Source organism: Tasmannia lanceolata, unplaced genomic scaffold, assembly GCF_043159265.1.
Source record: "Tasmannia lanceolata isolate RefF3 unplaced genomic scaffold, GAP_Taslan_0.1 ptg000013l, whole genome shotgun sequence".
Taxonomy (NCBI): domain Eukaryota; kingdom Viridiplantae; phylum Streptophyta; class Magnoliopsida; order Canellales; family Winteraceae; genus Tasmannia; species Tasmannia lanceolata.
Window position 1 is genome coordinate 45,622,125 of NW_027518690.1, and position 15,285 is coordinate 45,637,409.

Below are 15,285 nucleotides of genomic sequence, written 5' to 3' on the forward strand. Positions count from 1 at the left end.
TCTTTAATCAATCATCAAGTATTTTCATAGAAAGATTAAAAATGGAATAATCAATTAAGGTTTTCAAAAGCCATCTAACAAGTGTTTGACAAAAGGTCTAAGAGAGGATATTCATTTAAGATTTTGAAACTAATCTTACAAAAGTTTTTAAAGAGGATAAATTTTTTTAAAGACACCCAATTCACCCCCCTCTTGGGTTGCCTAGTGGGATTTCACTTGGTATCAAAGATAAAGGCTCTTATATAGATTTTTGAACTTTCAAATTTCTTCAAGAGAAAAGATCTATATTGGTAACCTAATAGCTTCTAGACTTCCTTGTTTTGATGAAACCATCTATGGATCTTGGTCGATCCATATGAGGTCTTATCTCAAGAGTCTAGATAGTGAATTATTGAAAGTGATTGAAAATGATTTTATCTTAAACTCCAAATCTAAGAGAATTAGTGAACATGATAAAAGATTATATTGCTTGAACTCAAAAGCTATGAATGCCATATGTTGTGCCTTATCTACTCATATGTTTGAGAAAATAGCTAATTGTAAAAATGCCAAAGAAATATGGACCTCACTTGAAAATATTTTTAATGTTAAATGTTTTATGGCATTAGAAAACAACAATGAAGAAAATAATAATTTTAATATGGATGAGCCTCTTACAATTGAAGAACTTCTTGATGGATGTGAGAAACTAAATAACGCCTTAAATCTTGAAGTCTCCAAGAATCAAAAACTTAAAAACTCTCTCAACTCAATTTCTAAGGAATTTGAAAACCTTGAAAATGACTATCAAAATTTGCTAACTGAAGAAAATAAGTTGATTAAAGATAACAATATTCTTGAAAAGAGAAATTTTGAATTAATGGAGGAACTCAAAATCTTGATGGAAAAAGAAGATGAAGTAAAAACATCCCCATCTCATGAAATAAATCACTTGAAAATAGAAATTGAAGAAATGAGATTGAAAAATAAAAATCTTGAGTTGGAAAACAAATTCCTACAAGAAATGAATGCTAAACATGTTTGTGTGCCTATGCATTCTTGTAATTGTTCATCTAGATCCTCATCTACCTATTCTTATGATTCATGTGATTATTGTGATAGATTATGTCATCACAAATCTATGTGTAGACTTAGGTTTGTGAAATCTTGCAAGTATGTGTGGATTAGATAAGATGATCTATTTCATAGAACAAACTTGCATGGACCAAAGATGGTTTGGGTTCCAAAACTCCCTACTTGATCTATTTATGACTTAGTAGATGTAGGGATGTGCTTCAATGTTTATATCATATGAAAATAGTTGTTTGGATACAAAAATGTCTATCTTGCATGAATGCCATGTATCCATATTTTGTGCTTAAATGTTTATCTTTTTGAAAATCCAAAGTCTATATGCTTAAAACTTGATTTGTATTAGACTTTGACACATTGCACTAAATTGTTATATCTATTGGAAAAGGTTCCCTAGATATCTCACTTGATGTCTAGTTTATGTTTGAGTTAAAATTGTCAAATCCCATGGAATGTATACTTCTAGATACAATATGCTTGATTCCCATGTATCTAGTTAATCTTGAGCTTAAATGCCATATCGCTTAAGTTTATTTGGATACTAGATGTCACATTAATATTTTCTTGCCTCTAGCCTCATATGTGTTTTAAAGATCACATTTTTTTTTAAGAAACAACTTATAGCTACATTAGACTTATATTGTTTAATTCTTGTGTATCTATATATACTACTCTAAGTGCACTCAGTAAGACTTAGGTCATTTTTCACTTAGTAGTCATCCACATGTAAAACCACAACAGAGCAGTTAATGTGAAAACCATGATTGATTTTATATGAATATCAACCTCTTCATTGCCCATGAGTTAAAGTTAAACTCATAAGAGTAAATCTTTCATATTTGAACTCTAATTTGGATAAAAATGGCATTTACTAAATTAGTATATACTGGAATTAATTTATTTATTTTTTCTAGCAAAATTATGTGCTTAAATGTCATGTCTAAAAAAATTATTTCAAATCCTTTCTTAGACAACTTTTTATGCCCTAGGTGAGAAAATGTATTTGAAAATCTCTGTGCACCTAGTTATCCTTTACACTATCACTAGACTTTTCTATTATACCTAAATGGTTATCATTATATGTAAAGTCTTTGATGAGTTGTAAGTATATGTATTTCCAAAGGTTTTAATTGGATATTTTTTCATGACTAATGTGAATCTTGCTCTTTACAAGTAATATAAATTATTCATATAGTCTTGAAAATCCTTTTTGGAATGCATATGTCTAAGGTATTAACTTGATATTTATCCTTAGAGTCCTTGGATCCATCCCTAGAATCTTATAGAATATATTTTGTAGGAAAAATTAAAAATGATCTAGATTCAATGTATTTAAGTAAAATTGAAAACATCTTGTGAATCTAGTATCTTATTTTGGCATATTTCACCTTGGTGGTTGATACCCTATACCTTGTGATGGAACATGTGTCTCCCACGCATTTTGGTTTTTCGATGGGCTTATGCACTTTGTGCCTAATGCCTTGTCTTTATATTGGTGGTTTGTGGATGTAAATGCAAATATTTGGACCATGCACCTTATATGTCATGTTCTTTATGTCTAAACATGGTAGACTATCCATGGATGTTTTGATATAAATTATATCTTCCTCATGATTACCCATAGTGGTATACTCTCACTCATGAGCCATGGATGTCTCTCTTAGACATTGTACTTTATTGTCCATTCTTCTATGTCTAAATCCTATATAATTGATCCAAATTGGTATATTTAAATAATCTATAGTTATCACCCATGTTGGTAGTATCTACATAATTGAGATGTCAAACCTTAACCTTAAAAGCTACTCAATTGGAGCCCATAGCCCACTTTGACCAAAGGGGGAGTCGGTACCTTCACAATAATTAAAATACTTAATCAATTGGTTTTGTGCCACCATCTCAATCATGAATAAGTATATGTATTTGTGTAATCTCCCTAACTTGTTTGTATGCTATATACTTAGGGAAGAAAATTTGAAATTGTAGAAAATAATATCACAATTAGGGAGAGCATGAGCTAAAAATTGTAACTCTTTTGTGATATGCTTGTTTATCATGATGAGCTAGACTATGGCTATCATTTTGATCATGATAAACCGACACTTAGAGAGTAAGTGTCATTGTAGCCCAAGGGTTGAATCTAACTTGGTACCTTTTGAAAAATATATCCAAAAACCCTTGGTAACTTTGTATTGGACATCCCTTTGGATTCATACTTTGTATGAGTCTCTAACAAAGGGGGTACTATATATGTAATATATGTCCTTCTCATCTTATCATATGTTTAATATGTATACTTTATTACATATGATAAGTGCACTCATTTGGAGCATGGTTGCTCCATATGGGTTGTTTTGGCATTGTCTTGTGCTTGTATATGTAGTTTGAGTTCAAGAAAAGTAAGCTCCTTGCCTAGATTTTAAGGTCATATCCTATTAGGCTTCATACTTATTGTGGATAATCGAATGTGCTATCATCTATTCCAATGATAGGTTTTGTTGGCCATGTACTCACTTTCATTCCTTTGGCCTATTGTGTCATATCATGCCTTGCCATATAGGTTTCACCTAAGGCCAATGACATAGACCTAGGGGGAGAGCTAATCTTTGCTATCTTCATGTTTATATGGGTCATTGTGAGATGCTCACATTGTCTATTCAAACATATCCCCTCTAATTGAGCTAAGAATTGCATATCATTTTAGATATTCATTTATAGAAGTGAACTGAAATTGCTAATGTTAGTTCCTATGGATTTGATTGCTTATCATGTGTCATTTTACTTCATGATAAGTTTGTCTGTTATGCTATATTATGATCAAATGCTCATTTCTATGCATGTCAATTTCAGAGAACGTTTTTAACTTGAAAATATCTATTCTTGCTTATCATGATGGGTTCAACATTATTTCATCCATCTCTTCATGATAAGATTCTAATAGGAATTCAAAAAATTCGGGGGCTTATCATGCTAGATCTAAATCTTGCTATTTTTCTTTCATGATAAGTAAAATATAAGTCTTTACTTGCTAATCTAATATTGTATTATGGGTCATAGGGTAGATTTATATTGGATTTATATATATCCCAAGATATATCCTAAAATTTGTACTAAATTGGTATGTCTCTTTGTTTTTCTAACATAGGCTTGATTTGTATTAGTTTATTCATCTCTTATGTTGTTATGCTCTTATCATGCCATATGTACTTTGATTTTAATTGGTAAATCATGATAAGAAGCTAGGGAAGCATCTAGTTTGATTAAAAATCTTTGATGCATTACTTTTGTACTTAATTATGTATCCTTCCTTTTTGCTTATGCCAAAAGGGGTAGAAGTATGAAATTGATTAGATTGTCCATAATCCATATGCATGTATGCTAAAACTTGTTAAATTTATCTTATGCATATGTTGAGGGGGAGTAGTCAGACTCATCCTTCTTATTTAATCCTCATAAGAGGATCCTCCCACCTCTCTAATCAATTTGGTTTGTCATCATCAAAAAAGGGCAGATTGTTAACCCAAGGGTTCCCCATGGGTTCATTCAATCACCTTATTTTGATGATTAATAAACACAAATTGATTAGTCTTTTATCGACTAATTGTTTGCCTTGAGTGTTGTGCTATGGACAGAAAATTCACAGGTCAATCCGTGCTAGCACACACCATTGATGGCATATGCTTGAAGATGAACCAAACACGTGTCAAAGGAGCTAGAGCATACAAAGGATCAATCATACCTTGGAGGATCAACCAAGGAGAAGCTCAACATTAGTCATCTCAAAGTATTGAACAAACAAAGAAAGATCGATGAAGACCAAAGCTTGGAGATCAACAACTTGAAGGAGTGATCCATGCAAGAGACCAAGACTTGAAGATGAGCTTTAAAGTTGAAGATGTGAGTAATGAGTCTTGTGTTAGATTGTATAATTTAATCCCACTTAGGTATCCCTTGTTGAGGCATAATCAAGTCACTAATAAGGTCCCAAACAATATTAGAATATAAGAAAAAGACTCGTGGACCAAAGCCCTAGTGCCATAAATAGCTTAGAATTGCAAAAGATTCAAATCGGTACACTTAGCACTTGAATTTTGAGATCAGATCATAAATCCTATCATAACTTATCCTAAATATTTTTAAATATTTTTGAAAATATTTTTAACAGAAAGCGCTCATCATTTTCGTTCAAATCGAGTATAAGAACATCGAAATCCGACGGGAAACGAGTAAGATATGAATTTTACAAAACCGAGTCTGAAATCTGGAAAATGTCAAAAATGCCCTGAAATAGATCCGTTGGGAAGTTGCCCAGAATTATAGAAATGCCCTTGTAATGGCTAGTTTTGGATTTTCTCTATATATATGAGTTCCCTAAGCATGTGAACCAATCTCTCTCATTCCTAAACTTGTTGTAAACATATTAGAGAGTGGAAAACACCCTTGTGCCTCAATTTGGGAATATCTAAAGGGATTAGACCTAGGCTTATCTTTGTAATTATCTTTGAGAGACTCTTGTGAGCTTTACATTGTATCAAGCCTTCAAGAGGCTAAAGAGTGTGCTTCAATCTTCTTCTTCATTGTAAACTTAGCAACAAAGGGCGCCGTATTTAAGACCCTTGGAGCTTGGACGCTCGGATTGTACAAGGCGAAAGGAACACCGTATTTAAGTTCCTTGGAAGATAGTTGATTCCTCAAGGAGACAAAACTTGAGAAGAGTGGAGTAGGTCTTGGGGTTAAGACCGAACCACTATAAATCTTCGCGTCTCTTGTGTCGTATTTATCTCTCTCACCCTCACTCTTATTTGTGCTTGCAATTATACACTTAGAATTGAGTGAGTAGTTAGCAATGGTAATTAACTTGCTTATCTAGTACCTTGCTAATTAGCCCATTTAATCTTATTAATTAAGTTTACATGAGCCTTCCACCAAGTGTTTGATAAAAGGCCTAAAAGAAACCATTCATCTAATTCCTTTACCTTGTTGTGGGATTCACAATCTTTAATCAATCATCAAGTATTTTCATAGAAAGATTAAAAAGGAAATAATCAACTAGGATTTTCAAAAGCCATCTAACAAGTGTTTGACAAAAGGTCTAAGAGAGGATATTCATTTAAGATTTTGAAACTAATCTTACAAAAGTTTTTAAAGATGAAATTTTTTTTTAAAGACACTCAATTCACCCCCATCTTGGGTTGCCTAGTGGAATTTCACCCTTGTAACTTTGTTTTTTGCAAGGGCGCTCTTCATTCTAACATTCTTCAATAAGTATACCCTGATTCTCTTATTTTGATAATATAGCATTCTATTCTTTAATTATTTGCATGTTTCCATGCATTCACAATTTGCAATATATATTATATTTCTCAACAAGTGTTTTTGCTAAGGACCATTGCAAAAAGAATTATGTGCACAAAACCCCACCTTTAATATTATTATATTTAAACAAAATTTCTTTTGGAAAAATTATTAAAATAATGCAAAGTTTTGGTTATATTGTGAACAAAGGGTAGACGTTTCAATTTTATAGAAAATGGGCTGTCAGTGAGAGAATATGGTTTTTAGGACAAATATACCCCCTTGCTTTTTCCCACCACTTTTTGTGTTTCTAATCGCTATGTTATTCACCTACCCATTTGAAGTTTTTCTTTCTTCTTCCCTAAGCTTTCTTCCTTCCAACGTGAAAAGTCCATTGCCATAGTGAAAAAGCTTCATTGCCATACTGGCTGCTCTCTCATGAAACTCCACCCACGAAATGCCTTCATGCGAAAGTCCCTACCAAATCCCATATAATAGTTAGACAGACGGTAGAGGATCCGAGGGAAAAAAATATAGTGGGGCCTGCTTATTTCAGTGATCTAAACCATTTAGTTGCTGGGCCCTTTCATGTAGTGCCATAAAATCTTCTCTACAGGATGATCATAACCCTCTGATTTGTTAAGGCTATTTTTATGGGATCCATTCATTCTAACCCTCTATAATCCTAATGGTTCAGATCATCTTACGGAGACCAATTTGGAAGCAAGTCCTATGTATCTACACCAGGGCCCAAACAAATAAATGGTTTATGTTCACTGGGCCCCACCTGTGTCCCACCTAAGAAATATGAGATCCATAAGTTTGATTAGATTATCCTAGACCCTTAATCAAACAAGTGGTTCATCTAAGTTTGTTCCAAAAGATCACATCTTATACCCCGGAACCACTAGGGAACAACATTTTATACCATGTAACCACTAGGAAACCACATTTTATACCACAGAACCACTAGGGAACCACATCTTATACCATGGAACTACTAGGGAACCACATTTTCTACCCCGAAACCACTAGGGAACCACAATTTCTACCTCGGAACCACTAGGGAACCACACTTATACCCCATAACCACTAGAGAACCACATCTTATACCATGGAACCACTAGAGAACCACATCTTATACCACGGAACCACTAGGGAACTACATTTTCTACCCCGCAACCACTAGGGAACCACATTTTATACTTCGGAACCACAAGGGAACCACATTTTATACCCTGGAACCACTAGCGAACCACATTTTATACCCCGGAACCACTAGGAAACCACATTTTATACCCCAGAATCACTAGGGAACCACATCTTATACCACGGAACCACTAGGGAACCACATCTTATACTACGAAAGCACTAGGGAACCACATTTTCTACCCCGGAACCACTAGGGAACCACATTTTCTACCCCAGAACCAATAGGGAACCACATTTTATAACCCGGAACCACTAGGGAACCACATTTTATACCTCAGAACCACTAGGGAACCACATTTTATGCCTCGGAACCACTAGGGAACCACATTTTATACCTTGGAACCTCTAGGGAATCACATTTTATACCCCGAAACCACTAGGGAACCACATCTTATCACCCGGAACCACTAGGGAACCACATTTTATAACTCGGACCACTAGGGAACCACATTTTATACCCTGGAACCACAAGGGAACCACATCTTATACCTCGGAACCACTAGGGAACCACATCTTATACCCCAGAACCACTAGGGAACCACATTTTATACCTCGGAACCACTAGGAAACCACATTTTATACCCCGGAACCACTAGGGAACCACATCTTATACCACGGAACCACTAGGGAACTACATTTTCTACCCCAGAACCATTATGGAACCACATTTTATACCCTGGAACCACTAGGGGACCACATTTTATACCTCAGAACCACTAGGGAACCACATTTTATACCCTGAAACCACTAAAGAACCATATTTTATACCCCAGAACCACTAGGGAACCAAATTTTATACCTCGGAACCACTAGGGAACCACATTTTATACCCCAGAACCACTAAGGAACCACATCTTATACCACAGAACCACTAAGGAACCACATCTTATACTATGGAACCACTAAGAAACCATATTTTCTACCACGGAACCACTAGAGAACCATATTTTATACCCGAAAACCAATAGGGAACCACATTTTAGACCCCGAAACCACTAGGGAACCACATTTTATACCTCAGAACCATTAGGGAACTACATTTTATACCTCAGAACCACTAGGGAACCACATTTAATACCCCGGAACCACTACGGAACCACTTCTTATACTCCGGAACCCCTAGGGAACGATATCTTGTACCCCGGAACCACTAAGGAACCACATTTTCTACCCCGGAACCACTAAGGAACAACATTTTCTACCCCGAAACCACTAAGGAACCACATTTTATACCCCGGAACCACATCTTATACCACGGAACCGCTAAGGAACCACATTTTATACCCCAGAACCACTAGGGAAACAGATTTTATACCCCCGAACCACTATGGAACCACATTTTCTACCCCGAAACCACTAGGGAACCACATTTTCTACGCCGGAACCACTAGGGAACCACATGTTATACCCCGGAACCACTAGGGAACCCTGCCTTAAAATCCGAGTCGGAAGTCCGACAAATGGCAAATCTACTGGTTTCCATCGGAAATCCGAAGGTTGGTTCGGACTTCCGACTCGGAAGTTTGAAACAAACGTCGGAAATCCAACGGAAACCAGTAGAAATAGAACTTTATCACGTTGGCAATGGAGATTTTTTTTCAAAACTACAATGGCAATGAAGCTTTATCACGTTGCAAATGGAGTTTTTTTTTTCAACACTACAATGGCAGTGGAGCTTAGAAACGTTGGCAATGGAGTTATTTTTTCAAAACTATAATGGCAATGGAGCTTGGAAACGTTGTCAATGGAGTTTCACGTTAGAAGGCCTATAAAAGCTTTAGGGAAGAAGAAAACAAAAAGGTGATATGAGTAGGTGAGAAACATAGGGATTATAGCCTCTAAAAAGGGTGGGAAAAGCAAGGGGATATAGTTGTCCCGAAACCAAAATTTTCTTACCTGACAGCCCGTACTTTATGAATTTGAAATGTCTACCCTTGATTGACAATAGAACTAAAACTTTGCATTTTTTTAATAATATTTTCTTTTTTTAAAAAAAAAATGCATTGAAGTAAAAGCATCATCAAATAAAAAAAAGGGAAGGACATGTAGGGGTACTTGAAAAAGAATATGGCTACATAAAGGGCCAAATGTACTCTTTGAGTGAGAATTCGTCTCACCCAAAAATGACCCCCCACCAATGCATGTAGAGAGAAGCTCCTTGTTTCTCCCATCTTTCTCAACGAAGAATCTCATTGCCACAGACAGTTTATTCAGTATAGTACTGATTGAAAGCAACTATACATGGAATCAACGGCCGAAAAGCCACGGAACCAACCCTAACCTCTCATCTGATGTAGTTGTTTTTTACGTGAGGGAATGTGCAACTATTCTACCACTATTATAACCACCACCTTTTCAAATGAATCTGTATATTAAGAAGTGACGTAGGACACTAGGTCACTAATTATTTCGGTTTTTTCCTTTTTTAGAAAGTAGGTGATAAGAAGTGACGTAGCAAGGTGGTCATGGGACAACACAAGTGGCGAAAAACTACTTGGGGGACAGTTTATGGAGTCTTTAAGATGGCTGAAACCAGAAGTTTGGTCAAGGATCTCGATCAGCAGAAAGATTGCTGTTGTGAGGGTGACTATGGCATGATGGGTTGGATTTGAGAATATATATATATATATATATATATATATGAGGAAAGTGTTGGTGAGCTTAAGCTCATCAAACTTATGGTGAGCTTAAGCGCCCAATCACATTGGGGCCTACTTTGTTAGGATGATCCAAAGCATTCATTTGAAAGGCCCTTACATAGATGGGGTGTGTACCAAAAATCAGCTCCATAGGATCATCCTAACCCATCCATTTATGGAGGTCAAAATGGACAGACATTATTTGTCCACAAATCTGCCCATTTTTGTCCTCCACAAATGGAGAGGTTAGGATGATATATATATATATATATATATATATATATATATATATATATATATATATATATATATATATATATAGAGGAAAGTGTTGGTGAGCTTAAGCGCCCAATCACATTGGGGCCTACTTTGTTAGGATGATCCAAAGCATTCATTTGAAAGGCCCTTACATAGATGGGGTGTGTACCAAAAATCAGCTCCATAGGATCATCCTAACCCCTCCATTTGTGGAGGACAAAAATGGGCAGATTTGTGGACAAATAATGTCTGTCCATTTTGACCTCCACAAATGGATGGGTTAGGATGATCCTATGGAGCTGATTTTTGGTACACACCCCATCTATGTAAGGGCCTTTCAAATGAATGCTTTGGATCATCCTAACAAAGTAGGCCCCAATGTGATTGGGCGCTTAAGCTCACCATAAGTTTGGTGAGCTTAAGCTCACCAACACTTTCCTCATATGTATATATAGGAGAAGACCTGCTGATTAGGGGCTAAAAAACACAATGGATGAAAATATGGTGGGTCAAGGAAGTACCTTTTTTTTCTCAGTGTAAAACAAAATGAGGGCTGCAGGTTGAAAGATGGGTGATGAACCTTGGTGTTTTTGAGAGCAAAGGTTGGGAATGAGTGTTTTGGTTCTAAAAGATTAGAAGAAGAAGGTTAGTGGCTGTTAGGATGAACAGAAGGTCTAGGCAAGAGGTTGAAGAAGCTGATTTTTTTTTTTGGGTGGTAGATGGTGGTATAGATGGAGGGTGAGGTTTTTGGATGGAGTTTGGTAGGATAAAGATCAGGAAAACTTGCTTGTGCGGGAAATCCGCATCATAAATCCAAGCCTTCTTGATGTTGGTGTTTGCCGGCAGACGCAAGCGGGATCAATCCGAGGAGAGGCCTCGCTCTGATACCAACTAACGCATCGGATCAAATGTGAAATCGCACCCGAAGCGTATGATCCGATAATTGCCCTATAATCTACTAGGAAAAAGAAGAACCCTAGAATCCACTAGGAAAGGGGACAACAGAGTGATAGAGAGACAAAAATCTTTGATATTATTCCATTCATTCCTTAAACTCTAATAGTACAACCTCTTAAACAAGAGAAAGGCAATCCTTTAACTTAGGAAACTTCTCCTAGAATACTACCACATAAAGAAAGTAAATATAATTAGAAGTGTAATCCTACGCGCACGAGTCAGAAATGGCAGACATACTCTGTCTTTCTCTCTCTATTACAACGCCATTCATAGGTAGCAAAGTGAAAGTATACATTCTACCTCAATTACCCGGGATCAAAGAGTTTATCGATGCCTTAATTTGTAGTCGAATCAAGTCCAACCTTCTACGAGACAGATGGAAGTACCTGGTTCGATGGAACGGACTTCAATTCGAGGTGAAAGCGGAAAGTTCATTTGTACAGATCTATTCTACATCGGGCCTAAATTTATGCTTGTTCTATTTATTTTGTCTAAACTCGAGGTCGAGTTTCTTTCAAGTGGGAGGGACTGACCAAGTACACTAGGTTACTAATTATTTTGATTTTATCCTTTTAGAAAGTAGGTGATAAGTTTCTTCATTTATTAGGATTTTGTTTCCTAAGTGTGGTAGGATTACACTTCTAATTATATTAACTTTCTTTATGTGGTTGTATTCTAGGAGAAGTTTCCTAAGCTAAAGGATTGTCTTTCTCTTATTTAAGAGGTTGTAATATTAGAGTTTAAGGAATGAATGGAATAATATCAAAGACTTTTGTCTCTCTCTCTTCTCCCCTTTCCTAGTGGATTCTAGGGTTCTTCTTCTTCTTCCCAGTGAATTTTAGGGCAATTATAGAATCGTACGCTTCGGGTGCAATTCCACATTTGATCCGCTGCATTAAGAAGGCAAGGCATCAAGTGACAATTAGTTTATCCTCAATGTTATTCTTCCTGTTGAAAGTGAAGGTTCATGATAGGAATACCATGAATTTTATTTCTACACAATAAGAAAGTTGATATTGTCACTCCCCTTTGGTTTGATAGATATATCTAGGGCAATATATTTTCGCCCCCCTGCAGTATGATTCGCCCCCCTGATAGTGTGAAGTGGGCAACTTCAACGCTTTTTGAGGTCAAATCACGTTAAAAGAGAAGGGGGGTGAGGGGCAAAAATATCGTCGCCCTATGTTAATTGGTTGTTAGGAACTTAGGATATGACAGCTTCTTGCGAATTGTGACAATCGGTGAAAAAAATATTATGGTCTAGAAAGATGGCCGGAAGAAATCATGTGTGTTTCTATCAAAAAAGGGGGGGGGGGGGGGGGGGGGGGGCATCATTTGTCCCGAAATCTTGGCCTCGTTCGAACAACATGAAAAAAATATCCCATGGAATATTTAGCGGGCTAACCGTGAGAGATGGTGGGAGAGGGAGAGACTTGAGAGGTGGGAGTGAGAGCATGAAAAACGAATTTTAAATAGGTATTTTCTTTTCACTAATTTTATAGATTCCCACCTTCTCAATTCCATCGTTCTCCTTCCTTCTCAGTCTCTCTCACAAATATTCCCTAGAATAATTTTCCATGGTTGCCAAACATGGGCCCAAGTGTTTAATTCTAGGAAAAGGACATTATGAGAATACTCTCATAGGGGCACGAGAATATATATGTCCTAAATCAAACCCTCCCAATTGATATTCGAATACGACTTTGATAGGGCAGTGTGAGTTTCATTTATCCCGAAATTCACATGCAGGGAAAAAGGCATATGCAATGTTTCAGTGTGTGCGCCCGCGAGTGAATGAGACAGACACTCAAGAAAGAGAAAGAAATGCTTTCTATTGAAATATTTAAAACTAAAGATGATGGGTGATAAATGTGTATGCGAACACATGAAATTAGTATAAATTGTTGTTATGGGTGTTTGATAGTCTTCAAAATTCTGTCTTAAGCAGGTGAGCTATTGATTGTTCCTAATGTGGTTTAGTGAAGTTCTAATTGAAATCCAAAAGCTTTGAAAATGAATTTGAAATTCTTAATTTTAATGACAGTTTTCCTTGTGTCATTAAATTAGGGGGTTTTATAGAGTGATGCTTATAGGGATGTTCTCCATGGGAATAGATATTCTTTAATAAGTTGTTCCTAGATTGGTTATCTTGCTTGGACAAATTTATCTAGAAATTTTGTTGTCTGCTTTCACCAATTTTGTCCTAACTAATATTTTATATCACGCCCCGACCACACTGTGTAGATATTGTTCAGTTTTGGGTCATCTACCCTCTATGGTTTTGTTGAGATGCTGAAAATGCGTCTACATAGGGAGAGGAGAAATTCACATATATAGCCCAGTAACTTTTCCTCCCTTTCCGATGTGGGATCTTTCAATCTACCCCCCTTAGGGCCCCAATGTTCTCGCTGGCACACCGTACTGGATGAGAGGTCCCGCTCTAATACCGTTATGTCACGCCCTGACCACACTGTGTAGATATTGTCCGGTTCTGGGTCATCTACCCTCCCCGGTTTTGTTTTCCAGCAGCACTAACCGTGCCCGACCCACTCCATGGGCCCCGCTTCTTGAAGATGCTGAAAACGCATTTACTTAGAGAGAGGAGAAATTCACATATATAGTCCAGTAACTTTTCCTCCCTTTCCAATGTGGGATCTTTCATTTTATCCAAGGAAAAATGTCAATGAAGTGGGACATCGTACTATATTCTTGTGACTAATTTGAGGGGTGTCATGCTAAGTATCTGTCTACGATCATGAAAAACTTTTCTTTATTCTTTACAGTGGCTATCAATTTGATTCCTACTGTACGTAATCGGTCATATCTATAAGGATAATACTAGAACAATCAGTAGGTGTTGGACCCAACAGAATGGACCGTCGTGAAAAATTATGCAGCTTTTCAATATAAAACTCTATGGAAGGAGCTAGGGAGATGGGCCTGTGTAGATCTCTTTGCTAGAAATAAGAAGAGACAACAAAATATAAACTTTTATATATCAAATGACTTACAAAATATGTCTCCATAAGTAATATATGTTCTTCTCATATTCATCTCTTAATCTCTACACTGCTCATGTTTTCCCTTTTTTTTTTTCTTTGCGCAAATGGATCACACACACACGCGCACGCTCTGCTTTATCCTTTCACTCATTTTATTGAAAAATAATTGACCCACTGGTCTTTCTACTCTCGATCTGTACTCCCAGAAAGCTTACTCTCCTTTCTACTGAGCAAGCTCCATTCATACGCACGCCCACAAACATACACACACATACATAAACATTTTTCAGGAGTCATAACCACACTAATCACTTTGGTTGTAGTTCTCATGAGACTTTTAATTAACATAGCAACTACACATATAGAATTAGGAATAAGACTCTTTAGATAAACTAATGTAATATGATGAACTCTAGAGAACTTAAAAAGACTTCTCCTATTTCAGTACACCATAAGTAACTTAGAAAACTGCATTGATACTTCACTTTCCAAGATATATTAATTTACCAAGTTTCTAGAATCAGGAATTACTTCATAGAACATTATATTGTGTAACATAGAATACTATCCTTATAAATTAAGTCTTAACAATCTTAATGAATATTTTGTCTTTAGTTCTTTGATCCTGTGAACCATCAATGGTTTTCTTATATTATGCATGACAGTGGGGCTTAATATAAGTCATTTTTTAGATGCCTTCTTGAGAAGTAGCTTTCTATATAAATTAGGTAAGTGATGTAGTAGGATAATTACATCGTAGAGCTTTTGGGGCCTCTTTGGGTGGCACCAGAATTGTTTCTTATTTCCAAATATGATTATTTTAATTAGTTTAATTTTTCCCAAATGAGACC

At 36.3% G+C, this 15,285-nt stretch overlaps 1 pseudogene across 1 annotated transcript in view; it reads left to right on the forward strand.

The window, feature by feature from the left end:
• LOC143891319 (uncharacterized) overlaps positions 1–15,285 on the forward strand; it is a 32,896-nt pseudogene that overhangs the window by 1,683 nt on the left and 15,928 nt on the right. The window lies entirely within an intron of this gene.